The sequence below is a fragment of the Cydia splendana genome, chromosome 23, assembly GCF_910591565.1.
Source record: "Cydia splendana chromosome 23, ilCydSple1.2, whole genome shotgun sequence".
NCBI lineage: Eukaryota > Metazoa > Arthropoda > Insecta > Lepidoptera > Tortricidae > Cydia > Cydia splendana.
In genome coordinates this window covers 6,340,934-6,368,744 of record NC_085982.1, presented here as the reverse complement: position 1 = coordinate 6,368,744, position 27,811 = coordinate 6,340,934, and the positions used below count along the sequence as shown (strand labels likewise).

The window sequence follows — 27,811 nt, the reverse complement described above, 5'->3', positions numbered from 1 at the left end:
CCATATTATTTGATTATTTAATTACTTATACCAAAGTTGAGGAACATAGGTACATAAATAGTTACGGATTTGGTGTAAAAAATGCGACAACTTCATTACGGGGAAGGAGGTGTGTCGCATTAGTTATTCTGTGGTGTCACTTTCTTCCTTGTAATAACTGTACGACACAAGTATAGCGTACAAATCATAAACTGAAAAGAAAAAACTATTTAGTAAAATGACCCAATACCCTCTACATAAGGTCAATATAGAGAAGACCGGCAAATAAAATATGGCCGCTAGGTGGCGACAGCGCCTCGTGCGGCTTATGGCTAGCCACCAAAATTGGTGTGGAACGGATGTGCTTTTAGCTACCTGTAGCAAAGCGACGAAATCGCGGAGTGAGCCAAGCCTGTTGCAGCGAAGATAGCAAGAACTTTTGTACCCGTGCGTCGCTGACACGGTCAGAAAGGAGGAGCTTCACTCCTTTCCTCTACCGGCCTTCTGTAAGTGGTGAATGTGTACAAAAGCGACAATTTTTTTGTATGATGTAGATTCTCTCTGAGAAGTATACTTTCAGAAGTAATCAATTTAGTCGTTTCATACAAAATGCAGCATAGGCATCTAGTTTTCGTAAATTTCATAACAAAGGCGGGGGAAGAAACTTTGAATTGTTCGAGAAGATCACATTGTCTCCTACAGTATCTTTGTGTTTGGAATATAATAGAACCCTATTTTGTGAATATATGTGTAAAGTTATCTCTTAAAAATATATTAAGAATATTCAATAAAAAATATATTAAAATTTTTAATACGATGTAATTGTAAACATCAAATTCTACAGTAGTGATTTTTTATTCAGAGGACATAACTAAGTATTTTACACTGTAACTAAAATATGCACCACTTTTTTAGTGGTGCACACGTCAAGAGTAATAAAAATGCCTAAAATAAATAATTACAATACACCATCAACTAAACACTCGCTGATTTTCCCAGTATATTGTTACGCTAATTATTCTACTCAATCTAAAAGAAAGAAACTCCAGGGGACTTTAGTTTTACTATTTTTTTGCTCGATCAAACGAGCAAAAAAATTCGAGGCGAAGATCGATCGAAGTTATACGAAGCGTCTCGTTCTCGATGATAGATAACATGTAGAACTGTTAAGTATGCTTAAGGGGCCCACTGATTAACAGTCCGCCGGACGGTATCGGCCTGTCAGTTGTTCGGAACTGTCAAAATTTTGTTCTAACTGACAGGCCGATACCGTCCGGCGGACTGTTAATCAGTGGGCGCCTTTAAACTTCACAACGTTTAGAGATTTAAATTTGAAAAATATTCCCGCGCCCGACGCTATCACGTCGCGCGCGCCCGTGCCGGACGCCATATATTTTAGAGTAACTATGCGATATCACAGTTTCGTGTAAGATGATTACAGGGATGGGTTTCACTTTTTACGGTATTCATTTGAAATATCACTTCCTTCTTATGGGTGGGAAGTGATCATCTTCGAACGAGACGCTTCGTATAATTTCGAGCAATTATACTACGCGTCTCGTTCTCGATGATAAATAACATGTAGGTTTTTAGAGTCTGTGATAGAGCTATGTTTAAAAATATTTGTACTCTTTAAGTATAACATTTAAGTTAAATGATACAAATATTTTATAACTTCGGCACAGTATTTCTTAATTATTCATAATCACCAAAAAAATAACAATTAAAATATTTATGACATGCATATAATTAGCACAGCCTTATTTATCTTTAGTTAGAATACTAATAGCGAACTTATTATTTGTTTCTATAATAGGTTTGTTATACAAACGTGCGAATGTTGTTGACCCCTCTGTCCAACCCGCAGTTCTTCTAATTGTATCAATGTCTATACCTCTCCTATAAGCATTAGACACAGAGGCATGTTTAGCACTATATGCACTAAACTTTTCAGTATCAATGCCAGCCTTACCGAGTAAGGATTTGATCCAATGACCAGATTTGATTTGATTGTGAGGTTTCACCGATGACAGAAATAGTTTTTTATTTCCTCCTCTAATTGTTTCTGATTGTTTTTTTAAGCAACTTTGCCGTTTGTCAAGGTTTATGTTACAAAAACAAACATTCAAAAAAGTTCAATAGTTTTTTTTTAATAAATGAATTGCTTCACCTCGGAATTTCTAAACAAAAGTAAGAGTTAATGAAATCATAACTCGAAAACTACGGAAAATCAGCTGACATATATGAGGTATATTCTGACAGCCCACGGTTTGACCAATCTAAAAAAAATTTTGGACTCAAGCTTTGGACCACCCTGTATGATATGACTACATATAATAATATGTATGCTTGTTTGCCACCGATGTGGTATAAAAAAAATATATATATCCACACTTACCTGCCACGACAACAGTCAACGGTATAGTGTAAGCGTATTTATCGGTGCGAACAATTGCCACAATGCCACATGCTAAATGAACGATAAATGCAATTATAACTTCCACAAGAAACAATTTTTCAAGTTCGGAGCAGACGGGTTTGGCCTGTAAAATAAATTTTACCTTTCACGATTTTTACACACCATTATTGCTTAAAATATAGCTAGTAATTAGCCTTATATAGCGCTGGTGGCCTAGCAGTAAGAGCGTGCGACTTTCAATCCGGAGGTCGCGGGTCCAACCCCGGCTCGTATAATATATCCAATGTATAATAACAATCGTATATACCAATGAGGTTTTCGGAACTTATGTCCGAAATATCATTTGATATTTACCAGTTGCTTTTCGGTGAAGGAAAACATCATGAGGAAACCGGTCTAATCCCAAAAGGCCTAGTTTCCCCTTTGGGTTGGAAGGTCAGATGGCAGTCGCTTTCGTAAAAACTAGTGCCTCCGTCAAATCATGGGATTAGTTGTCAAGCGGGCCCCAGGCTCTCATGAGCCGTGGCAAAATGCCAGGATAACGCGAGGAAAAAGAAGATAGCTAGTGATTAGCCGAGGGAAGTGTTGGGCAAAATGTAATCTAACTACTGATTAATAACTACAACTACATTTTGTAGTTAGTAATCGTGATTATTGATTACAAGAAGTAACTGTTAAAAGTAGTTAACATTTTTGATTACTAACTACTAATTGTAGTTGCAATCACGGTTACGTGATTACTTTTTCTAACTACTTATCTATCAGAGAATTCAGCAGAGATTGGCATTTCGTAATTGTTTCCCAATAGGTTTCAGGGAGAAGATTTCAAAAATGATGACCATTTTTGAATCCAAGATGGCGGCCCTGCACTTTGCATAAAAGTTGCCATGGATATAGTTTTAAAGGTTTTCGGGAATGCAGATTTCGAAAAAATGATGGTTATTATGGAATCCAAGATGGCGGTCATGCAATTTATCATAAAAGTCATCATGGATGTCGTTTTATAGGTTTTAGGGGGCGCAGATTTCGAAAATGATGACTGTTTTGGAATCCAAGATGTCTGCCGTGCACTTTTACATAAAAGTCGTCATGGGTGTCGTTTTATAGGTTTCAGGGAGTGCCGGTTTCGAAAATGATGACAGTTTTGGATTCCAACATGTCTGCCGTGCACTTTGACATAAAAGTCGTCATGGGTGTCGTTTTATAGGTTTCAGGGAGTGCCGGTTTCGAAAATGATGACAGTTTTGGATTCCAACATGTCTGCCGTGCACATTGACATAAAAGTCGTCATGGGTGTCGTTTTATAGGTTTCAGGGAGTGCCGGTTTCAAAAATGATGACAGTTTTAGAATCCAACATGTCTGCCGTGTACTTTGACATAAAAGTCGTCATGGGTGTCGTTTTATAGGTTTCAGGGAGAGCCGGTTTCGAAAATGATGACAGTTTTGGAATCCAGCATGTCTGCTGTGCACTTTGACATAAAAGTCGTCATGGGTGTCGTTTTATAGGTTTCAGGGAGTGCCGGTTTCGAAAATGATGACAGTTTTGGATTCCAACATGTCTGCCGTGCACTTTGATATAAAAGTCGTCATGGGTGTCGTTTTATAGGTTTCAGGGAGTGCCGGTTTCGAAAATGATGACAGTTTTGGATTCCAACATGTCTGTCGTGCACATTGACATAAAAGTCGTCATGGGTGTCGTTTTATAGGTTTCAGGGAGTGCAGAATTCGAAAATGATGACAGTTTTGGAATCCAACATGTCTGCCGTGCACTTTGACATAAAAGTCGTCATGGGTGTCGTTTTATAGGTTTTAGGGAGTGCCGGTTCCGAAAATGATGACAGTTTTGGAATCCAACATGTCTGCCGTGCACTTTGACATAAAAGTCGTCATGGGTGTCGTTTTAAAGGTTTCAGGGAGTGCACAATTCGAAAATGATGACAGTTTTGGATTCCAACATGTCTGCCGTGCACTTTGACATAAAAGTCGTCATGGGTGTCGTTTTATAGGTTTCAGGGAGTGCAGAACTTTTTTTACTAAACTAATTAAAAACTAGAACTATACCTAAAACATAAAATTGAAACTAAAACTATTTAATATACAACTTCAACATTGCGGCAATTGCCGTATCTGGAACAGGCCTGACAGTCAAGTGACAGCTGGCCGCCATGCCATGGCCACGTCACACGGCACGACACCAGCTCGGCCATATTTGTGCTATGACATAGCTATCCACGTGTACATTTTGTGCAGAAGACTTAAAAACTTCTAGTCGTAAAAGCTTTAAACAAACCAAAACTATATCTCTAAATTAATTATTTGGAAAAGACGAACAAATTAAAATAAAGTGACAAAAAATAGTGCAGAAATGGTTGGCTCATGGGACATAACTACAGGTATGTGAAAAAAAAAGGCTTCTTAGATAAAACTAGTATCACATCTTAAACTTTCCTGTCTTTGCTGATGTTCATATACTTATCTCTTTTTTTAGCGTAACTTTGAAACTATGCACACTTTTCAGGTTCCTCAAAGGCGGAGACAGATTGTTCCAGCATTTTGTTGCCAAATATCTAAAACTTCCACGGAATGCAGCCGAACAGTGACGGTGCGTTAACAACTGCAACCCACATTGTAGAGCTACACGAGTCTTACGGAAGGAAAGTTTCTCAAAGAGATACGCAGGAGACCGCTGGTGTACTACCTCAAAAAGAAGACTTGCCAGATGAAGCTTACGTCGGTGTAGCATTTTAAGCATGTTGCATTTGTTTAAAAATGGGGTTACATTGCCCTTAACGGAATATTGAAGCAAAAACGGGCACAAGCGTTCTGAACTCGTTGCACCAGTCGCTTTGTTTTAGTGAGTAGTCGTGGACCATATACTATATCCATATAATTTAATTTTGACAGAACAAGTGAGTCAACTAATTGGATGCGTAGAGTTTCACACAAGAAAGGTCTTATCTTGTACAAAACTTTTAACTTATAGAAACAGCTCCTAACTAAATTTGAAATATGTTTCTCATACCTGAGCTCCTATACATCTCTAAGGATAATTTAATAAACTATATTATAATCTCATAGTTCTGACACCTAGAGACATTTACACCTCTAAATATTATAGTTTTTTTGTGTTTTTGTATCTGTATTTTTTTAAATATTAATAGTATAGATTTTTTTTATATAATTCGACATTAAGAGACCATATACATCTCCAAGTAGGGTAGACCGAGGCGATTCGGATCACTGGGGAAATCGGATCAAAATAAGCATTTCTGTAAAATTTGAAAGATCGCGGTTCGTTACAGCCAGTCAATCAGCGTCCCGCATTCGCTCTGTTCCTAACGCATGTCGCCACAGTTACTGTCATTCTAAAAGACTCATGCGTCGGTCACGGTGACACTTCCCGATGAGTCACTCGTACAGGTGTATTGTGATTTTACCGCCGATGTAAAAAATGTGCAAATACAGTCCGTGATAAAAGTAAACCCAAAAGGCTAAAGGTTTGTAATTGTTGTTACTTATTGTTAATGGCGCATAGTGTTTCCTTATTTGATTTTGTTTTTATTGTATTTAAAGGTATATTTCCGTTACGCAAAAATAATTCAAACATAATTATGATATGGGGTTATTCGGATCATCTGATTGGGGGCGATTAGGATCACATTATAAAACAAGGTTTTCGGACGTTTTTTTTTTGGCTTATTTTATTTTCGCATGTTTTAGATGGTGCGTACGTATAAAAAGAAGAGGTATCAGGGGGAATGGTCGGGAGAAAATATGACTACAGCTGGTAATAAGGTTTTAACGAAACCGCTGTCCCTACGTAGAGTATTTTGTTACCAACAACTAATTTTTTCATATGGGGTGAATCGGATATGTGTGATTTTTTTTTTATCATTTTGTTTATTTTCATTTAAGTTATTCGATTTTGTTGCTAAATGGCCATTAGCATGTTTTGGATTTATTGTTAAAATATATAGTAGCATGTAGGAGTGATATTATGTTGCGCTTTCTGTAGGTGGCGTGATAAAAATTGAACTAGAAAGGAGGAACATAAATAATGCTCAAATGCAACATTAAAGATACCAATGATAGTTGATGTCAATTATTTGACGTTTGTGATTCTTAATCATATGATTAACATTGTTAACCATTATTAATTAAGATTTTATGACAGAGTTTTTATGATCCGTTTTACCCCTTAAAATGGGGCGAATCGGATTTTATAAGAGGTTTTGTATTTTATTTTTCATAAATCATATTTAAGTTTGATTTTATGTCTGAATCTTGGATTCCGTTCATTAATAAATAATTTATCCAACTGAATATTAATAAAAACAGTATCACCTTAAAAATTGTATTTATTGACCGTCAAACAAAAAATGACCCGATTTGCCTCGGTCTACCCTAATTGTAATACGTTAGTTTGAATTGTTAGTTGTATTTTATAAAATTGTTAATGTCTTGTTATTATTTTTGCTTGTATGTAAATTCAATGTTGACGTGTAAAAGTGCCTTGTGGCCTATTTGCTGAATAAATTTTGAAGTTTGAGGTTTGAAGTCTAGTGAGGTGGGGTGAAAGTTCGGACTACTGTTTAATTTCAACTCTGTTGTTACGCCACGGCATTAGAGTGCACAGAGGGAAAATATCCAATCTTATTAACAATAACATAGTATAATATTTAAAACTTTCGCGTTTTGAATACATATTAACTCACATTTATGGACGGGTCCATCACGAATTTATTTTATTACCTTTATTTACCGACGTTTCGACACAGGTTTATATAACATAATTATGTATCAAAAAATCGTCCTGATATTCCGCGTGGTGTGACTAGGACAACTAATTCTTTTATTTTTACTTATTTTTAGTCCGATTTTTCCTCCTCAGGCAAATTTAAGCTAAATTGAGATTCTCATACTTTAATGACTGAGCCGGGCAGTGTTCTAAGATGGTGAATTAAGACCGGATATACATTGGTTATTCGCAAAAAAGGGCTGAAGTCACGGACATATTTTGTCTTGTCATTATACTCGTATATCCCTTTATAATACAGTAAAATTATACATGTTGCGTTTGCGTCAAATCCGGTAGTTCTGATTTTTTGCAGACTTGTTTATGATGTTGGCCCAATGAATAATCCAAGTTTGGGACCTCGAGCGCCGAACGCAACTTTGTCAAAAATCGAATCGAATAAACCGCAATTTTTTTTAGATTTGGGCGATTATAACCCTAAAGTAGTAGTTTTTGATAGTAACTTCCTAGGGCGTTTTTAAAGAAGACTAAATTTGCTACAATAAGACACTAGAATTGTCTCTGTACATCTAATACTTTCCGAGATAAAGCCTTTCAAAATGTTTATTTTTTCGAACTTGAATTCGTAGGCTAAGTAAGTGCAGTTAGTATACACCTTTGTCTCAGGCGATGCCGGTTGGCACAATTGTTTCTAAGGTCAATCAAAGCTGATTTGGCCCGGTATCGTACCCCCCCCCCCCCACAGGGTTGACAAAGTTGCGTTCGGCGCTCGAATTCACAAACTTGGATTATTCATTGGGCCAACATCATAAACAAGTCTGCAAAAAATCAGAACTACCGGATTTGACGCAAAAGAGCCAGGTTACAAAATTCGACAAAGTTACTGGATTATTATTACGATTCGAACTTTTAACAACCGCTGGATTTTTTAACTGCCTCAGTCATTAGTCCGATGTTCGGTAATGGGAGGAAAGTCCGGATCTTGGCCTGGAGACGTCCTAGGTGTCAACAAAGTATATAAATCTATAGAGAATTTGCTAATTCTACGCAATAATTAACTTAAAAGCAATAAAATGATAAAGACAGCATCATTTCCAAAGAAACGTCTAGAGAGAAGATCGGATCACAAAAAAATTACAAGTAAGGCACAATTATTTCGAAACTCCGGCGGACATCACACGTCCTACTCATCCCAATGCCGATCGCGGTATGACGGGAGGGGCAGAACGAAATGGCCGAGAAAACTATGTTGCCATCAGCGAAAAATATCGCTTCATTTGCGGTAAATTTTATACATCCGGTCTTATGTTACATCCGATCTTAGGCGACCCAACCTACCGTATTGGTTCTATACACCCACTCACTTACTCATTTACTTTATTGATCTAGCTCACTCTCATCAATCTCATCATCTTCCATGGCTCACTTGTGGAGCCTGGGACAACTCGCCTCTAAGAATTATTTGATTTAATTTTGCCTTGAAGGCTATATTTAAGAGTTAATTAAATAATATAATACCGGAATTATTCCACAGCATAAATAGAAAAGGAAATATAATGATATCGCTATGTTGGCACCATATGTTATTGTCGTCATCCACGTATCTGTCGCTGAAATAGTAAAAATATTAGTAGGTAGGTATTATTATTAATAATTCGACATACTTAAATAAAGTAAGATAAGCACTCTGTTTAATAGGATTCACTGGCGCTATGAGGCGGGTTTATCATTCAAGTTACAATACAAACAAATGTATACGTAGTTAAATATCAAATAGCATATATAATATAATAGGCGTTCATCATCTGTGACAGCCCGTTTACGACACTTGCGTTCGTGGCTACATACCACAGAATAAATAAAAGTACTAGGTACAGAAGACTCACTCTCTAACAAACCGCGTCTGTTACGATCAGGACAGATATGGCCGCTAGGTGGCGACAGCGCCACGCGCGCCTTATAGCTAGCCACCAAAATTGGTGTGGAACGGATGTACTTTTAGCTATAGTTGAATTATCGAGAAGATGGAATTGCATTTGTAGTGGTTGTATGCTGATAGTACAAGAAAATAGAAAATTCAAATATAGAATGCCTGTAAACAAACAATACTACTACATATGCAATTCCACGCTCTCGATGATTCAACTATACCTGTTGCAAAGCGACGAAATCGCGGAGTGAGCCACGCCTGGCTGTACGAAGCCCTATACGAGGGAGCATACGTTTCGTCAAAAAACTATTTACATAAACAAAATGCATAATCTCTTTCGCACAGAAATATGATATAAGGAGAAGTGGTTTGACAGCCAGACGTGTGTCTCTATTTTCTGAACAAAATGATCAGAAATCACGATCGCATTGTCATTTTAATGACAGCCGTTGCGGATTGAGTACAGGACTTGACCACGCATATTGCTAATTTTTGACAGGAAGTACCGTTTGCAAAATTTTGATATTTAGGCAAGTAGTAGGCTAATGCCTGGCCTACAACTATACTCAAAATCGTAATTAGATTCCAAAAAAAGTAAAACAATGTTGCCACTGCAATAATTTGTTTGTAAAATAGTAAATTTCTTTTTATAAATAAACACGCTAATATAAATTTATTTATTGGTAATTTTACTCTTACGATTTAAAAAAGTAAGTACCTACTTTTATTTACTTATTTTTACATAAATACAAGACGCGCTAGTAAAAAGTGGCAACATTGTCTTACTTTTTTTGAAACCTAATTATGATTTTCAGTTTAGAAAAAAAAATTAGAGGTGTCACTACTTCACAACGACATTAAAAAAATGTTTTTTTTTTAAATTCATTTTTAGGGTTCCGTAGGCAAATGGCAAAAAACGGAACCCTTATGGATTCGTCATGCCTGTCCGTTTGTCTGTCTGTCCGTGTATGTCACAGCCACTTTTTTCCGAAACTATAAGAACTATACTGTTTAAACTTGGTAAGTAGATATATTCTGTGAACGGCATTAAGATTTTTACACAAAAATAGAAAAAAAACGATAAATTTTGGGGGACCCCCATACTTAGAACTGAAACTCAAAAATTTTTTTTTTCATCAAACCTATACGTACCTATGGGGTATCTTGGATAGGTCTTCAAAAATGATATTGAGGTTTGTAATATTTTTTTTTCTAAACTGAATAGTTTGCGCGAGAGACACTACCAAAGTGGTAAAATGTGTGTCCCCCCCCCCCCCACCCCTGTAACTTCTAAAATAAGAGAATGATAAAACTAAAAAAATATATGATGTACATTACCATGCAAACTTCCACAGAAAATTGGTTTGAACGAGATCTAGTAAGTAGTTTTTTTTGAATACGTCATAAATCGTAAACCGCAATTTTATTATGTTACTTGCTGTTACGGAACCCTTGGGCGAGTCCGACTCGCACTTGGCCGCTTTTTTTTATATGACAACTGGTATTCGTTTTTTGAGTATCGATGCATACCTAAATAAAGAACACTATTTAAAAAAAAATAAGCAAATCGCTTGAATACATCCCGAAAAACAATAGGTACATTAAAGAAAAAAAAAACATAAGTCAAAAACTGTCACTAGTAGGATGTTGATACTCAGCAAAAATATCCTTCACCATTAGAGGTACTCACAAAAAAACACAAATCAAATTGATTTAAGGGCCAACTTACTATGAACAACCGACTATGGCCTTTAGGTAAATGATTATGAAGTTCCTTATCACAGATAAGAGTGGTAAGACTGTACCAGTCTATTTGTGTAATAAAAACGGGAAAAAAAATTAAAAAATACCTTGTTCGTTGCCGGACATTCGAAAGCCATCCATTGCTTATTGTATTTCGTCGGGTGGGAATACGTTTGTGCCATACGCCACTTACATTGGTTTACAGGAGAGCGAAAAGTATTTTTCGCAAAGTTATACATATAGGAATTATTGGACTTATTTATCATTTAGGCACATATGTTTACTATTTACAATACCATATAAATATTTTGAATATAGTGGTAATCATGAAATACAAGCATTTTTGTTATTGCCATATCCATTTCTGATGAGTAAATGTTAAACGTACAATGTAGGTATGACATGACACAAAATGTTGGATATGTCACACTTTTGTGATAATTTTCTGTTAATATAGTGTAATTATCCTATAGTAAAATGCGGATATGGCACAACATTTTTGAAAAATAATGTTTTTCAAAAACCGATTTGTGTCAATTATTGCATATTATTTGTTATTTTAGGAATCATTAAAAAACGATTTTGCTTAAAAATGGATATGGCACAAACGTCAACTCAGCCGGCGGTATGTACTTTCTTCATTGATGTTTTCAAAGCTAACGCGCAATGGGCAATGAACATGTGAAATATGACATTTAGTCTCAATGTTGAAGTAAAATGTCAAAATATTAACAGCGAAGAAAGCGCTAGAGCTGCGACTTAGTCGATGTTTTTAATCAAATAGTATCGATAATTCAGTGTACCTATGTAGTTGTATACAGTAACGGCCAAAAAATAATATAATGTGTTCTACGAGTAAGTTCTAACTCGCGCCGCCGCTCCGCCATGGATTCTAATGCATTATTTGAAGAGATATATTTTACTATGGTTAAAGTGGATCATAAAGAACCGTTATTGCTTTATCTTACTCTCCGAGATATTAAAATTGCGTCAGTTTTAAACATTAATTTTCGCACACGGTGGCTTCAAACGATAACAAAACAGCTTATTATTAACTCTGCGTATTTTATTATCAGACATACAAGTTTTTGGGGCGTAAACGAGTGTTTGATAAAATGAAACATCGATAAATCTGTTATCGATAAGTCTGTAACATATTAATAACAAAAAGATGTCACTTCTACTTACTGTAAATTAACGACAAATTTTAAGAACGCAAATCAATTTCAAACTGGTACATAATTTCTTCAATACTATCGGCCCGATTCTAACTTTAAGATACGTCAGTTAATAGAGCTAGAAACGATATGGATTAGATATGTCAGTGTAAAATGTGACGTTTCTTCAAACAAAAACGTCACTTTTGACACTGACACATAATAATGTAAAACATGGAAGATATTTCGATTAGTTGAAATTATCCCGCAGTCGAAATTGCCTCCCTGCACCTTAAATGTAAATATCTATAATAAAGTTAAGGTAACATCGATAACAGACATGTCGATATTTCATTTTGTTAACCACTTTATTTTGCCACATTAACTTCTACGTCTGTTTAGGTATTATATTTCATTAAAACGGAATAATAAAACCGAATAAAAATTCATTAACACTGTCAATAGGGGTCGTTTTAGCTCCGAATAAGTCGTTTCTAGCGCAGAATCAGCGCCATCTGTGTCAGCGGCACATGCAATTACGAGTAATATAGTCGCACCAATAAAAGTCTGCAGCGGATTTGATAGCCCACGCAGTGGAAGTGTTGTTTACTTATACGTCATAATTTCATAGAAGTTTGACGTTTATAATGACACTTGCACTGCGTGGGCTATCAAAATCGCTGCAGACTTTTTACGGTCTAACTCTAGCTACTTTCTTCTATACACCGATATCAAAATTATACATATTATATTATAGGTATTATAGTTACAGACATATAAAGTCTATTTTTTTATTCGGTAGACTAAAATGACATTTCCTAGTATGAACATAAAATAACATTTCATAGCATGTAAAGTCATTTTAGTCTACCGAATAAAAAATTAGACTTTAAGCCACCGCGCCATAACACTTAATTCGTTACACCTGGTTTTTGGCCCGACACCCCTTCTACGGGTTTTTAAAGACGGTCACGTGACGTTTCACGTCAAATTTTTAAAACTGAATTGACAAAAAAGTTTATGAAAATATCCAACCTAGGGTCCTACCGATACCGCGAACACCGAACTTCGCAAATTGCGGGCATCTTTCTCTGTCACTCTAATTATATCTTGATTGGAGTAAAAGACAAAAAAAAAACCCTCACCTTGATGCGAACTTCAGTGTTCGCTGTAGGCCCTCTGCTCACCAAACTTTACCTGAGAATAAAAACATCCGGGCATACGATAGAATTTCTGGCGAAACGAAGACCTTCAGATTCGCTCGTTCAAAAATGTGTATGAATGACCGACTTGTGTGTAATGCCATCGCATCTACGTGTGTAAGAGAAAATAAGAACGTTAACGTACAAGTCCATTCGGAGAGTATCACGTAAGCGTAGCCAAGAGGCAAGCCTATTATGACATATATGACTGCGAGTATAATGCACCCTGTGCGCAGTGCTAAGCAATAACAGCATGTATCCATGATCACTGAAACACAGAACAAAAAAAAGGATTTCAAGGATTTGAAAGTTTATAGGACTTATTTACCTACGTTTAAGAGCTAAGAACTAAAGTAGGCACCTATACATAATAACATTTAAACAAATGTAATAAAGTTAGGCATTAAAATATAATTTCAATTGATTTATAATTATATTATACTAGCTTTTGCCCGCGTCTTCGTCTGCGTGGAATTAGTGACAGCAGCTAAAGTAGGTATAGCGCCTGGATAACGCTAATAGCGATTATTCAATTCGCGCGTTGCTTACTTCAATTATTAGGCAATTTATTAACTCTTTCAATTCCACCCCCTTTGCACTCTTTTCAGGGATGATTTCCGACATAAAAACTATGCGATGTCCTTCCCCGGGACTCAAACTATCTCTATACTGAATTTGAACTAAATTAGTTCAGCGGCTTAAGCGTGAAGAGGTAACAGACACAGACAGACAGATAGACACACTTTCGCCTTTATAATATTAGTATTAAGTACATAATTAATTTATTACATATATTTAGTACTTAAAAAATAACGTAAACTGCAGTATACATTTATACAGTGCCAAAAGAATATAAAACTACCAATATATCAAAAGAGAAGAAGATATCGAACATGTTGTGTATTTCGCGGTAGCTATCTTCTTATGAAATGTAATAAATATCTAAGTAGGTATTAAGTTATGACGTTAAGGTAACATCGATAACAGACATGTCGATATTTAATTTTGTCAATCACTTTATTTTGCCACAAAAACTTCTGTCTGCTCAGAAGTCATTCATAAAGAGGGTGAAAAGGGGGGTGGAAATGACAAAATTAATGAAGTGCCTGTTAATTGGTGTAAACAATTAAGCATATTATTATACTCGAATTGCTATTAGATTTTATCCAGGCGCTGTACTTTAGCTGCTGGTACTAATTCCACGCAGACGAAGCTAGTAAATAAATATACAAGAATTTCTCGTTAAATATCTTGGCTCATCATTTTGTAGATATCGATATCATCAATTCATCAATTATCGAAGTTGTGCCGTAATGTTATATTAATCTATTTAACTAGTGCGGTAATGTATGTTTACAATGGAGTATATAATCAGGACGAGAAACGAGAAATCACGCAGTGCCATTGACTGCCGCCACCGGCATTATTATTATGTAGGGATAGGAACAGGGGAGTCAATATACGAAATTTCTCGCGTTAACGATGACTCAAGTTGACGGGCCGTGTCCGGGCCGGAGCTTCGCGCATCGTTTTCTATGGAAAGCATCACGTGATCGCCTGTCATGTCATGGCTCCTCTACACGTTGGCCCATCATAGTCGGCCAATATCCATCATAGAAAAATAAGCGCGGGAAGCTCCGGCCCGGACACGGCCCGGTCTAACGTGAGTCATCCTTTAAGCGTCCGTTCTATAGCCTATAATAATCATGTGCAGAGCATGCATGCACAATATCAAAGCTTAAAATGTATACATACCTATCTTTGATGTCTATTATACATACGCATATGTTTTGTACTCAGTCTTTTCTGTTCAATGTTATTCACGTTTTAAAATTTAATCCTCTAGGTACTATAAATATAAATTCAAAATCAATTACATAGTGTTGAAGTGTAAAAAATCTAATTGTGGTGTAAAAATCAATTTGAAATCTATTATATTTTTTATTATGTCAAACTTTTCATCTGAATTTGACGTTAAACATATTTAGAAAACATTTTGCATGGAGGTTTCAATAGGGGGTATTACTGCAATGTTCTGCCGCCATCGCCAGAGTGCAGCACTAAGCTAGACCAAGAATAGTCTGCAGCGATTTTGATAGCCCGCGCCTCGGGCCCGCGCAGTGCAAGTGTTATTTTAAACATCAAACGTCTATGAAATTATGACGTATAAGTAACACCTTCTCTGCGTGGGCTATCAAAACCGCTGCAGACTTTTCTTGGTCTAACTCTAGTAAACCATAGAGTAACTTATACATACTGTGCCTTAAATTGTTTTTTGACAAGTTTTCACAGACAATAAAATATGACATTGATACATCAAGGCGGTTTGTTAACAAGAGCCTACCGGAAAACGCTAAAATCTAAATATACAGGGTGATTCAGGAGACGTGAGCAGGACTAACACTGCGCATATCGTTCATTAAGCAACTGTTTCGTATCAGTATTAGTAAGGTTAACGTTAATTTTCTAGTCGTGTTGAAAAAAAAAGTTATTAATTTTTTTACGACATGCATGGTCACCCTAAAATTAAAATACTAAACTACCGATATTCTGTGTCAAATTGAATGTCATTACTGTCATGACGGTCTCGTTACTTTTGAAAATTCGTATCTCACTCAAGTTTGACAGTTTATTTTCTTCGTAATCAAAATGCCATTACGGTTAAAGAGGTTTTATGTTTATTAATTAGGTCCTGTAAGGTGACCATGATTGTTGAGAATTAAATTTGCCCTCACCAAAAAGTAAAAAAATAGGAAAAAGTGTTGTTGTTTCTCCTAAATACGACGGTGATCGATCAATTATCAGTTACTGAGTGTGCAGGATTAGTCCTGCTCACGTCTCATGAATCATCCTGTATTAACTGCCCATTTATCGCTCGAATATGCAAGAGTGATAGAGAGGTTAGATGACTAAATTTCGATTATCTTGTTTCGCGGTAGACCGCCAGAGTGTGATGGATAGTGGTAGAATAGTGGCGCTCCCTACGCAGAGCTTTGCGTAATATTCCCTATTGTGGTTTACTAGAGGAGCTAGTGCTGCACTCAAGCGGCAGAACATTGCAGTAATACCCCCTATTAGCGACGCATTGACCCAAATTCTTTAATAAATAATTAAATAATTTACTCGTAGTTTGTAAAATAATTGTTGTACCAATACCTAGCTAGTTGCATGATATTATTTAAGTTTTATTTTTTATTATAATTTATATTCATTTATACAATGTAGGTGCCTAAATTGTGACTGAATAAAAAAGTGAATGAATGAAGGAATGAATGAAATATACTATTTTCTACTTGATTTTGTTAATTGCAGTTTTTAGCCCATCGTATTGTTACGAACGTTTCATTGAGGTTTGAAAAGTCGTATCATTATTCTTCTTCTTTCTCCGGCCTTATCCCATGTTCAATTGGGGTCGGCTCTCCTAATCGCTTTTCGCCAGCCATTTCTGTTCTGAGTCGTCATTGGGTGTAATTCTAGAGCTTCGAGGTCACTATTTACTACTGATAGCCATGTGAGTCGGGGCCTTCCAGGACCTCTTGGACCAGTGGCGATATCTAACACTTTACGGGCCATATGGTCTTGGGGCCTTCTCATAACGTGTCCGTACCAGCGTAGTCTCGTTTCGGATAGTTTATCAGATATCGGCGTTACTTTCAAGCTTCCACGTATATACTTATTGGCCACTTTATCCATGAGGGTTACACCTGCTGACCAGCGTAACATCCTCATTTTGCTCAACCGGCGCATAGGTGTCAAGATTTCCGATTCCATTGCGAAGAGGCGTAAGGCAGGGAGACGTTATCTCTCCGAAACTGTTTACTGCCGTAATGGAAGACGCCTTCAAGCTCCTGGAATGGGAAGGACTTGGCATCAACATCAACGGCGAATACATCACTCACCTTCGGTTTGCCGACGATATCGTAGTCATGGCAAAGTCGATGGAGGAACTCAGCATGATGCTCGATGACCTCAACCGAGTTTCACAACGGGTGGGCTTGAAAATGAACATGGACAAGACGAAACTTATGTCAAATGCCAATGTTGTGCCCATCCCAGTCTCTGTTGGGAACTCGGTACTCGAAGTTGTTGACTCGTACATCTACCTAGGACAAGTAGTCCAATTAGGTAGGTCCAACTTCGAGAAAGAGGTCAACCGCCGAATCCAACTCGGTTGGGCAGCGTTCGGGAAACTACGTAATGTCTTTTCGTCCGACATACCTCAGTGCCTCAAGACGAAAGTCTTTAATCAATGTGTGTTACCAGTGATGACTTACGGCTCCGAAACGTGGTCTTTCACTATCGGCCTCATCTCAAAACTTAAAGTCGCTCAACGAGCTATGGAGAGGGCTATGCTCGGAGTTTCTCTACGTGATCGAATCAGAAATGAGGAGATCCGTAGACGAACTAAAGTCACCGACATAGCCCACCGGATTAGCAAGCTGAAGTGGCAATGGGCAGGCCACATTGCACGCAGAGAAGATGGCCGATGGGGTCGAAAAGTGCTCGAGTGGAGACCACGGACTAGCAAGCGCAGCGTAGGACGTCCACCCACAAGATGGACAGACGATCTTGTTAAGGTCGCCGGAAGACGCTGGATGCGGGTCGCTTCCAACCGGCACGTATGGAGGTCCAAGGGGGAGGCCTATGTTCAGCAGTGGACGTCTCATGGCTGAGATGATGATGATGACCTTTTGAATACATCAAAATAGTTTTTATGTTGCTGGATTCGTCGATCTATAAACTCAAAACAAAAACGGCAGTTTTAACTTTGGACGCACGCAGAAATTATGTCGTATTAAATAACACTTGCACTGCGTGGGCGTGGGCTATCAAAATCGCTGCAGACTTTTCTTGGTCTAACTCTAGGTAATTATTATGGTATTAAAGTATGGTATCATTTTCAACTAAATCAAAGATGTAGACGTAGATTTCATCTAAATCGGTTCAGCCTTAGAGGATATGAACCAACGACAGAGGGGAACGCCTGTTAATGACCACTCCGTCAGCGGTTATTAATTTCCCATACAAACTTCCACCTCCCTTTTAACTTTTAAGGGAAAAAATTTGGATTAAAAACGATGTTCTTTCCCGGGGCTCAAATTTTCTCTACTAAGGTCAACCGGGATAATGGCGTCACCATTTTTTATTTTATTTTTAACCCAAAGTTATGAAATATTTAATTAGTTTATTAGAAATATTATTTTGCTGTGTTCTTTCTACAACTCTTTGCCAACATAATTCGTGAAGTAGCTTTTTCGATGCACTAAAATTAAAATATAAGTATAGAGATGTTTTAAAAAAAAACGGAAATCTTGACACCTATGCGCCGGTTGAGCAAAATGAGGATGTTACGCTGGTCAGCAGGTGTAACCCTCATGGATAAAGTGGCCAATAAGTATATACGTGGAAGCTTGAAAGTAACGCCGATATCTGATAAACTATCCGAAACGAGACTACGCTGGTACGGACACGTTATGAGAAGGCCCCAAGACCATATGGCCCGTAAAGTGTTAGATATCGCCACTGGTCCAAGAGGTCCTGGAAGGCCCCGACTCACATGGCTATCAGTAGTAAATAGTGACCTCGAAGCTCTAGAATTACACCCAATGACGACTCAGAACAGAAATGGCTGGCGAAAAGCGATTAGGAGAGCCGACCCCAATTGAACATGGGATAAGGCCGGAGAAAGAAGAAGAATAATGATACGACTTTTCAAACCTCAATGAAACGTTCGTAACAATACGATGGGCTAAAAACTGCAATTAACAAAATCAAGTAGAAAATAGTATATTTCATTCATTCCTTCATTCATTCACTTTTTTATTCAGTCACAATTTAGGCACCTACATTGTATAAATGAATATAAATTATAATAAAAAATAAAACTTAAATAATATCATGCAACTAGCTAGGTATTGGTACAACAATTATTTTACAAACTACGAGTAAATTATTTAATTATTTATTAAAGAATTTGGGTCAATGCGTCGCTAATAGGGGGTATTACTGCAATGTTCTGCCGCTTGAGTGCAGCACTAGCTCCTCTAGTAAACCACAATAGGGAATATTACGCAAAGCTCTGCGTAGGGAGCGCCACTATTCTACCACTATCCATCACACTCTGGCGGTCTACCGCGAAACAAGATAATCGAAATTTAGTCATCTAACCTCTCTATCACTCTTGCATATTCGAGCGATAAATGGGCAGTTAATACAGGATGATTCATGAGACGTGAGCAGGACTAATCCTGCACACTCAGTAACTGATAATTGATCGATCACCGTCGTATTTAGGAGAAACAACAACACTTTTTCCTATTTTTTTACTTTTTGGTGAGGGCAAATTTAATTCTCAACAATCATGGTCACCTTACAGGACCTAATTAATAAACATAAAACCTCTTTAACCGTAATGGCATTTTGATTACGAAGAAAATAAACTGTCAAACTTGAGTGAGATACGAATTTTCAAAAGTAACGAGACCGTCATGACAGTAATGACATTCAATTTGACACAGAATATCGGTAGTTTAGTATTTTAATTTTAGGGTGACCATGCATGTCGTAAAAAAATTAATAACTTTTTTTTTCAACACGACTAGAAAATTAACGTTAACCTTACTAATACTGATACGAAACAGTTGCTTAATGAACGATATGCGCAGTGTTAGTCCTGCTCACGTCTCCTGAATCACCCTGTATATTTAGATTTTAGCGTTTTCCGGTAGGCTCTTGTTAACAAACCGCCTTGATGTATCAATGTCATATTTTATTGTCTGTGAAAACTTGTCAAAAAACAATTTAAGGCACAGTATGTATAAGTTACTCTATGGTTTACTAGAGTTAGACCAAGAAAAGTCTGCAGCGGTTTTGATAGCCCACGCAGAGAAGGTGTTACTTATACGTCATAATTTCATAGACGTTTGATGTTTAAAATAACACTTGCACTGCGCGGGCCCGAGGCGCGGGCTATCAAAATCGCTGCAGACTATTCTTGGTCTAGCTTAGTGCTGCACTCTGGCGATGGCGGCAGAACATTGCAGTAATACCCCCTATTGAAACCTCCATGCAAAATGTTTTCTAAATATGTTTAACGTCAAATTCAGATGAAAAGTTTGACATAATAAAAAATATAATAGATTTCAAATTGATTTTTACACCACAATTAGATTTTTTACACTTCAACACTATGTAATTGATTTTGAATTTATATTTATAGTACCTAGAGGATTAAATTTTAAAACGTGAATAACATTGAACAGAAAAGACTGAGTACAAAACATATGCGTATGTATAATAGACATCAAAGATAGGTATGTATACATTTTAAGCTTTGATATTGTGCATGCATGCTCTGCACATGATTATTATAGGCTATAGAACGGACGCTTAAAGGATGACTCACGTTAGACCGGGCCGTGTCCGGGCCGGAGCTTCCCGCGCTTATTTTTCTATGATGGATATTGGCCGACTATGATGGGCCAACGTGTAGAGGAGCCATGACATGACAGGCGATCACGTGATGCTTTCCATAGAAAACGATGCGCGAAGCTCCGGCCCGGACACGGCCCGTCAACTTGAGTCATCGTTAACGCGAGAAATTTCGTATATTGACTCCCCTGTTCCTATCCCTACATAATAATAATGCCGGTGGCGGCAGTCAATGGCACTGCGTGATTTCTCGTTTCTCGTCCTGATTATATACTCCATTGTAAACATACATTACCGCACTAGTTAAATAGATTAATATAACATTACGGCACAACTTCGATAATTGATGAATTGATGATATCGATATCTACAAAATGATGAGCCAAGATATTTAACGAGAAATTCTTGTATATTTATTTACTAGCTTCGTCTGCGTGGAATTAGTACCAGCAGCTAAAGTACAGCGCCTGGATAAAATCTAATAGCAATTCGAGTATAATAATATGCTTAATTGTTTACACCAATTAACAGGCACTTCATTAATTTTGTCATTTCCACCCCCCTTTTCACCCTCTTTATGAATGACTTCTGAGCAGACAGAAGTTTTTGTGGCAAAATAAAGTGATTGACAAAATTAAATATCGACATGTCTGTTATCGATGTTACCTTAACGTCATAACTTAATACCTACTTAGATATTTATTACATTTCATAAGAAGATAGCTACCGCGAAATACACAACATGTTCGATATCTTCTTCTCTTTTGATATATTGGTAGTTTTATATTCTTTTGGCACTGTATAAATGTATACTGCAGTTTACGTTATTTTTTAAGTACTAAATATATGTAATAAATTAATTATGTACTTAATACTAATATTATAAAGGCGAAAGTGTGTCTATCTGTCTGTCTGTGTCTGTTACCTCTTCACGCTTAAGCCGCTGAACTAATTTAGTTCAAATTCAGTATAGAGATAGTTTGAGTCCCGGGGAAGGACATCGCATAGTTTTTATGTCGGAAATCATCCCTGAAAAGAGTGCAAAGGGGGTGGAATTGAAAGAGTTAATAAATTGCCTAATAATTGAAGTAAGCAACGCGCGAATTGAATAATCGCTATTAGCGTTATCCAGGCGCTATACCTACTTTAGCTGCTGTCACTAATTCCACGCAGACGAAGACGCGGGCAAAAGCTAGTATAATATAATTATAAATCAATTGAAATTATATTTTAATGCCTAACTTTATTACATTTGTTTAAATGTTATTATGTATAGGTGCCTACTTTAGTTCTTAGCTCTTAAACGTAGGTAAATAAGTCCTATAAACTTTCAAATCCTTGAAATCCTTTTTTTTGTTCTGTGTTTCAGTGATCATGGATACATGCTGTTATTGCTTAGCACTGCGCACAGGGTGCATTATACTCGCAGTCATATATGTCATAATAGGCTTGCCTCTTGGCTACGCTTACGTGATACTCTCCGAATGGACTTGTACGTTAACGTTCTTATTTTCTCTTACACACGTAGATGCGATGGCATTACACACAAGTCGGTCATTCATACACATTTTTGAACGAGCGAATCTGAAGGTCTTCGTTTCGCCAGAAATTCTATCGTATGCCCGGATGTTTTTATTCTCAGGTAAAGTTTGGTGAGCAGAGGGCCTACAGCGAACACTGAAGTTCGCATCAAGGTGAGGGTTTTTTTTTTGTCTTTTACTCCAATCAAGATATAATTAGAGTGACAGAGAAAGATGCCCGCAATTTGCGAAGTTCGGTGTTCGCGGTATCGGTAGGACCCTAGGTTGGATATTTTCATAAACTTTTTTGTCAATTCAGTTTTAAAAATTTGACGTGAAACGTCACGTGACCGTCTTTAAAAACCCGTAGAAGGGGTGTCGGGCCAAAAACCAGGTGTAACGAATTAAGTGTTATGGCGCGGTGGCTTAAAGTCTAATTTTTTATTCGGTAGACTAAAATGACTTTACATGCTATGAAATGTTATTTTATGTTCATACTAGGAAATGTCATTTTAGTCTACCGAATAAAAAAATAGACTTTATATGTCTGTAACTATAATACCTATAATATAATATGTATAATTTTGATATCGGTGTATAGAAGAAAGTAGCTAGAGTTAGACCGTAAAAAGTCTGCAGCGATTTTGATAGCCCACGCAGTGCAAGTGTCATTATAAACGTCAAACTTCTATGAAATTATGACGTATAAGTAAACAACACTTCCACTGCGTGGGCTATCAAATCCGCTGCAGACTTTTATTGGTGCGACTATATTACTCGTAATTGCATGTGCCGCTGACACAGATGGCGCTGATTCTGCGCTAGAAACGACTTATTCGGAGCTAAAACGACCCCTATTGACAGTGTTAATGAATTTTTATTCGGTTTTATTATTCCGTTTTAATGAAATATAATACCTAAACAGACGTAGAAGTTAATGTGGCAAAATAAAGTGGTTAACAAAATGAAATATCGACATGTCTGTTATCGATGTTACCTTAACTTTATTATAGATATTTACATTTAAGGTGCAGGGAGGCAATTTCGACTGCGGGATAATTTCAACTAATCGAAATATCTTCCATGTTTTACATTATTATGTGTCAGTGTCAAAAGTGACGTTTTTGTTTGAAGAAACGTCACATTTTACACTGACATATCTAATCCATATCGTTTCTAGCTCTATTAACTGACGTATCTTAAAGTTAGAATCGGGCCGATAGTATTGAAGAAATTATGTACCAGTTTGAAATTGATTTGCGTTCTTAAAATTTGTCGTTAATTTACAGTAAGTAGAAGTGACATCTTTTTGTTATTAATATGTTACAGACTTATCGATAACAGATTTATCGATGTTTCATTTTATCAAACACTCGTTTACGCCCCAAAAACTTGTATGTCTGATAATAAAATACGCAGAGTTAATAATAAGCTGTTTTGTTATCGTTTGAAGCCACCGTGTGCGAAAATTAATGTTTAAAACTGACGCAATTTTAATATCTCGGAGAGTAAGATAAAGCAATAACGGTTCTTTATGATCCACTTTAACCATAGTAAAATATATCTCTTCAAATAATGTGAAAATGTCTTACGTGAATTGTAGAGGGCAGTTATGGGTGTGAATGTACAGTTTATGTTTCCGATTCATGCCACAAGATGGCAGAACGTAAAACGCGCACGGTCCCTATATTTTATATTCTCCGGCAGTTAAACAAGTATTGGTTGGAAACATCGTAATTTGCTCGTTGATAAAATTCAATAATTGTGTAGATAGTAGAATTAAGTAGATACTTAGTTTCAAATTTAGTAAAGAGCTTTTGATTTGATTTGGTTATATGTAGGAATGTCATCCGTTTGTCTACGATAGCCTTTTGTTATTTAGAATATAGTCGTATTTTTCATTAGAAACGTCAGGTGGGGATATAGCTCAGTGGTAGAGCAATCGACTGCAGATCGATAGGTCCCCGGTTCAAATCCGGGTGTCCCCTATAAATACGTTTTTTACTACAATATGCAATTCTAATCATTTTCATTGTTGTAGCAAATGCAAAGTATTTTTTTTTATTTCTGCGAACAATAGGGCGCATTAAAACTATTAGAATGTTGATTTTTAACGACCTCCTAGCCTAGTCGGTAGTGACCCTGCCTACGAAGCAGGAGGTCCCAGGTTCGAATCCTGGTAAGGGCATTTATTTGCGTGTTCATCACAAATATTATTTATTTACCCATTTAATATTTTATTTTTATAAACGTACACTAGCTATGTTTCCAAATATATCGTTAAAGTTCCTGAGGTCCACCCGCCATATTGACGCTCACAACATGGAACCCTGCCAAGCCAGGTAGCAAGAGTGGACGGAAACTGGCAGTGGCGGATTTGCCCTAAGGCCCAGTAGGCCCGGGCCGGGAGCGGCAAGATATTAGGGGCGGCAGCAAGGCGGCAGTCTATAGGTGGGTTCTGAGAAAGGGGCGACTAATAGTAATACAGGGACTGGGGCCTAGGGCGGCAAACACTGCAACTCCGCCACTGGAAACTGGCCTACCTTTGGAGGTATCGAAAAGTCAAAAATCGTTATTTGTCTCTTGAATACGTAGTACGATGTTGGCGGTAGGCTCTCTAAACCCTGTATCCGTACCTCTGCATATAAGAAATGCCAGCCGACCACGACGCACTCGTCCTGCCCAGTTAGCAGGTCTTCCCCCGTGTAGTCAATGCCGATAGCTCGCAGCGGTTGCTCGACCATTATATCAGGAATGCGTCTTTGCAACAGGAGGAGCGCTACTGACTTCTGCAGCATATAGCTTCTTTCATCGGTGTCTTCTGGAACTGAGAGCAATAACGATGACAATTAAAAATGAAATGCGATTTCGCGCGGGTCGTCCACTTTCGCCTTAGGGTCAAACAGATCACTGTGTTATGTCTTTCCTGTAGACATACACAATAGTTAAGGGCTATAAAGGTTAATTTTCTTATTTAACCCTTATCCACGTGAAAAGGTCCTCCTTTTATTTAAAGAAATATGATAAAATCATTACTTACATGCCCACATGCTGTTAACTATTACCCACAGGAGAGAAAACTAGTGTGTTATCGCGAACAGTACATTTTTCTCTCCTGTGGGCAATAGTTAACAGCTTGTGGGCATGTAAGCAATGATTTTATCATGGTTCTCTAAATAAAAGGAGGACCTTTTCACGTGGATAAGGGTTAAATAAGAAAATTAACCTTTATAGCCCTTAACTCTAGTGTATGTCTACAGGAAAGACATAACACAGTGATCTGTTTGACCCCTTAAGGTTTTACGTACGTTTGGGCATCAGGACTCTCATAACTGGCACCCGAACGCCTCTCGAGGGGTGCCGGTAGCGGGTGCCGGTGACAACGGTGATGGGTCGTCTGTCGTGCACTTCGCATGCAACAAAATTTGTTCGATAATATATGGCAGGATCCTATAAATGCGCGTGCGTTCGTGAGGGACAAAACATACGCAATGCGACACTATGATTGGTCGAGTTTTTTTGTTGCCCACCATAAACCATACTAAATTTACGGTGGGGAATAAAAAAAATGTGAGACTGTGACAAGGACAAACAATAATAGCGCTTTTTCTGCTACTCCTACTGAAAGATACATAAGACTATCCCGTTCAGTCATTTCCTCCCACCCCTCATGCCTGATCCAGGTATACTAGATTCATGAATGAATGGTTATGAATGGTTTCGATACGATCTTGACGCACAAATTTCACTAAATTTGCACGCACCAATCAGCGTCATCAAAACAAGATCAAAACCATACCTAGACACACACACACACACACAAATTTAGAAAAAAATTGTTTTAGCTTAAGTTTTCATTCTGTACTTATGTTATATTTTCTTGCTACTTGTATGTATGCATCTATATACCTATATAAAAATGAATCCCTATTTCCCTCGGTCACGGCATCACACGGTTGGATCAATTTCGCTGATTCTTTTTGTGTTGTGTTTGTTATTGCCAGGAGAAGCTTCTTATGAAAGAAAAAAACCGGACAAGTGCGAGTTGGACTCGCCCACCGAGGGTTCCGTACTTTTTAGTATTTGTTATTATAGCGGCAACAGAAATACATCATCTGTGAAAATTTCAACTGTCTAGCTATCACGGTTCGTGAGATACAGCCTGGTGACAGACGGACGGACGGACGGACGGACAGCGGAGTCTTAGTAATAGGGTCCCGTTTTACCCTTTGGGTACGGAACCCTAAAAACAAGTATAAAAATAGATACCTACTGTACAGGTAGGTGAAACGAAGTTCGCCGGGTCATAGTTATAAACAAAAAGTTACCATTAGGGCCTGTAACGCATACCGCAGCAGTTAGCACCACAACGCGAGACACCAGGGACCCCACGCACAAGCCCCGCGACCGAGACTCGAAATACACCTAAAATTACACATACAATAAATACATTTGCTAGCCGGAAAATTTGTTAAATGTAGGCGTTGAGGTTCACACTTCCATACAATTTTGAATTCCGCCTTATTAAGCCCTTGCTACACCGTCGCCGACAAGCCTTCACACCGCGTGGCCTTGGTCTGTCCCGGACCGTGTAGACAGTTGTTTCCAACAAAATTTTACCAAAACTGACCAAGGACAGACCAAGGTTCTGACCTTGACCGTGTAGCAAGGGCTTTAACCCTTGGGACGCCTAGTGCCATATCCGTACCAGTCTTGTCAACTGCCGGAGGGTCTTCAATTTTTGTACCCGTCAACTGCCTAGTCCCAGATCTGTACAAACTGTCTCAACTGCCTTGTGCCTTATCAGTCACCAAATTTATTGTATTATATTTTTACAATTTTGAGATCTAAACACTTAAAAATAGAGTTTTATATCATTTGCACTATAGCACTTTTTTTTTATCGCGGCAGTTGACGGGTGCACGTACGCGAGCCTATCCGGCATTTGAGGGGGATGGGACGGATCCGGCACTAGGCATCTGACGGGTACAAGTACGTTTGTCGGTTCGGCGTTCCAGGGGTTAAGGTAACGTTATGTTCGGAATGTTCGGATGTCAACTGAAGCTGCATTATAAAAAAATCTATGGTTGATAAGAATTTTGACCAATTTTTTTAGTCATATTTTTTTTCGTCAAGGATATTAATACATACATAAAAGGGCATAACAGCTGTATATACCATGGCTTGCTGTGAAATGAACTATTGGACCATTTGGACCGCGAGCCAGGAGCATATTATCGTCAGTCATCCCCTTCCCGTTGATATTTTTTCAGAGAGTTTAGATGCTATTACGAAGTTAAAAAACCAACAGCCGGTTGTATCGCGGTGGAAAGACTACTTGCATATACATGTAAAAAATACGCGCCTACCTCTTTATGACACACATATGTCATACCTAAAATAATACTACATGCAAAGTTTCATGATTTTGATATCAGTATCATAAAAAGGTAAGGCGGGTTGTTTTAATATGTTCATGCGACCAGCTGACTGAGTTTCCACCGCGAAAGAACCGGCTTACGATTTTTTTTAATTCATAGCAACATCTTAACAATCTTCTGACAAAGTTACATAATCTTCTTCGCAAATTTTAATAATTGTATTGTGTGACTAATATATGTAGGTACCTATATAGTATATAGGTATGTATAAAGAGATAGAAATAGTATATTT

At 37.5% G+C, this 27,811-nt stretch overlaps 3 long non-coding RNA genes and 1 other non-coding gene across 5 annotated transcripts in view; 1 reads left to right on the top strand and 3 right to left on the bottom strand.

The window, feature by feature from the left end:
* Window positions 1-17,964, bottom strand: part of LOC134801917 (uncharacterized) — a 204,840-nt gene extending 186,876 nt beyond the window's left edge. The window contains exon 1 of the long non-coding RNA XR_010145747.1: window positions 17,876-17,964. This is a non-coding gene — a long non-coding RNA (uncharacterized LOC134801917). The remainder of the gene's footprint in view (window positions 1-17,875) is intronic.
* On the bottom strand, window positions 4-15,115 carry LOC134801991 (uncharacterized). Of its 2 annotated transcripts, XR_010145790.1 has the most exons (6): window positions 14,943-15,115; window positions 13,333-13,455; window positions 8,674-8,765; window positions 2,378-2,522; window positions 355-483; window positions 4-191 (listed from the first exon to the last, which is right to left on the bottom strand). It is a non-coding gene; the product is annotated as an uncharacterized LOC134801991 (long non-coding RNA). The 2 variants fall into 2 exon arrangements; XR_010145789.1 differs by lacking the exon at window positions 355-483.
* Window positions 17,965-24,054: 6,090 nt separating the features above from the next.
* Window positions 24,055-24,126, top strand: Trnac-gca (transfer RNA cysteine (anticodon GCA)). The gene has a single exon. It is a non-coding gene; the product is annotated as a tRNA-Cys (tRNA).
* A 650-nt stretch (window positions 24,127-24,776) lies between these two features.
* LOC134801783 (uncharacterized) lies at window positions 24,777-26,563 on the bottom strand. Its single transcript, XR_010145721.1, has 3 exons — window positions 26,467-26,563; window positions 25,447-25,545; window positions 24,777-24,965 (listed from the first exon to the last, which is right to left on the bottom strand). It is a non-coding gene; the product is annotated as an uncharacterized LOC134801783 (long non-coding RNA).
* Window positions 26,564-27,811: the final 1,248 nt, after the last annotated feature.